The following is a 2,500-nucleotide window of genomic DNA, read 5'->3' on the forward strand; positions in this document are numbered from 1 at the left end:
GAGAGAGAGAGAGAGAGAGAGAGAGAGAGAGAGAGAGAGAGAGAGAGAGAGAGAATTCTTGTATCAATTTTCTATCATCTTTCTTTCTTTTTACTTTCTCTTTCTCTCTCACACTCACTCTCACCCTTGCAGTCGGTTCCGGTAAACATATTTGGCCCATAATCCGGTACCCGATACGGTTCAGGTCCAGTGGTTCCGTATGCTTGTGGTGAAAATGTGCAGGGAAGTGTAAACGTTTGTGTTGAAAACGTTACCACTGTGTGAACGTTTGAGCCTCGCGGGCCGCACTGCACCTTGGGACAATTTGCTGATGTCCTGCTCCGCCTTGAAAACTATTGCCTTCTGCTGAGAGAGAGAGAGAGAGAGAGAGAGAGAGAGAGAGAGAGAGAGAGAGAGAGAGAGAGAGAGAGAGAGAGAGAGAGAGTTATGACACTAAAAACAAGCAAAACTAGGCGTTAAATGAAAAAAAAGGGGAAAAAATAATAGGTTAAGCAAGGAAAAAAAATATATAGACTTGAAGAAAGATAAAAAAAAGTGGAGGAAAAAACTGAAGGAAAAAACGAAGGAAAAAAAGGACAGGAATAAGTGTCAACGGAAATGACGAAAACGCTCTCTCTCTCTCTCTCTCTCTCTCTCTCTCTCTCTCTCTCTCTCTCTCTCTCTCTCTCTCTCTCTCTCTCTCTCTCTCTCTCTCTCTCTCTCACATGAACTCTGCATTTCAAAACACACACACACACACACACACACACACACACACACACACACACACACACACACACACACACACACACACACACACACACACACACACACATTTCCCCTCCATCAACGTTGTATAAGTCTTGTTTTTTTTAATCTCTTTCTTTCTTTTTGTCTCTATCTCTGTCTCTCCTGTTCTTGTCCTCTGTTTCTTTCTCTTCCCCACCCACCCACTGACACACACACACACCCACCCACTGACACACACACACACACACACACACACACACACACACACACACACACACACACACACACACACACACACACACACACACACACACACATGGCTATTGGCTACACTTTGTTTCCCAGTGACCTCAGTGGCTTGTATACGAGGTCGAGACGAGGCCAGACCATTTACCCTTAGACCCTGACTGGAGGTGAGGGAAACCAGGGCTGGAGGGGGCTGGGAAGGCCTGGAAGGGAGCTGAGATGGGATGGTGAGGCTGGGAATTGCTGGAGGGGGCTGGGAATTGCTGGAGGGGGCTGGGAAGGGCTGGAAGGTCTGGAAGGGAGCTGAGAAGGTCTGAAAGAGGACTGGTAATGGTTGGCGGGGCTGGGATGGGCTGAAGGAGGGCAGGAAAATGCTGAAGGGGGACTGTTAAGGGCTGGAAGGCGGCTGATAAGGGCTGGAGGGCGCTGAGAAGGTCTGGAAATGGGCTGGTAAGTACTGGAGGGGGCTGGGAAGGTCTGGATGGGGCTGATCATGGCTGGAGGGGGCTGAGAAGGGGACTAGGCGCCATTTCTTTAGGTATTGTGACTTTTAAAGGAACTATTTTTTAAAGCGCCATATTTCGACCCATTTAAAAGAAAAAAACGTCCTTGTTTTGTGTTTTTTTTTCATTTTTTTCTGAATCTGATGGTGTTTTATATGTTTTTTTTTTATTTTTTTTATATATATACCTGAAAGAGCTACTTATTTATTTATTTTTTTCAATCTTCATATTTCGTGCCATTTTCCCCCCATTTATTTATTTATTTATTTATTTATTTTTTGTATTTATATGTTCTTCGTTTACTTTTTCTTTTTCTTTTTTCGTATCGTGAAGGCTTTTTAAACGAGGTATTTTATTTGATTTATTATTATTATTATTTTTTTTAAAGCTTCGTATTTCGTGCCGTCTCAGAAAACATGCGGGTGTTCTGCAAGGCGTTTTTCTGTATCCTTTTGGCGATGGCGGGGGAAGACTTGCGGCGCCCTTAAAGAGAGACACAGAGCTGGTCACAGAGGTCAAGCGTCTTTTGGATTCGAAGCTCTTACCACCCAGAAGAGGAGGAAGAGGAGGAGGAGGAGGAGGAGGAGGAGGAGGAGGAGGAGGAGGAGAAAAGGACAGAGAGTGGAGAGACAGTTACAAGAGTGCCTGGTTCGAGAGAGAGAGAGAGAGAGAGAGAGAGAGAGAGAGAGAGAGAGAGAGAGAGAGAGAGAGAGAGAGAGAGAGAGAGAGTATGGTGGCTAGAAGACATGAGGGCGAGGAAGAAGAGGAGGAGGAGGAGGAGTAGGAGGAGGAGAAGGAGGAGGAGGAAGAATAGTAGTGTCAGAGGCAGAGGCGCGTTGGATATTAATGCAAGAGAGAGAGAGAGAGAGAGAGAGAGAGAGAGAGAGAGAGAGAGAGAGAGAGAGAGAGAGAGAGAGATGCCCTTCCTCCCTCCATTGCTTACATTTCTACAATTTGTTTATCTCCTTTTATTTGTTTGTTTATAAGTTACTTTATTAATGTCATAATTTTTTTCTACCCTA

Source organism: Scylla paramamosain, unplaced genomic scaffold (assembly GCF_035594125.1).
Source record: "Scylla paramamosain isolate STU-SP2022 unplaced genomic scaffold, ASM3559412v1 Contig76, whole genome shotgun sequence".
NCBI classification, from domain to species: domain Eukaryota; kingdom Metazoa; phylum Arthropoda; class Malacostraca; order Decapoda; family Portunidae; genus Scylla; species Scylla paramamosain.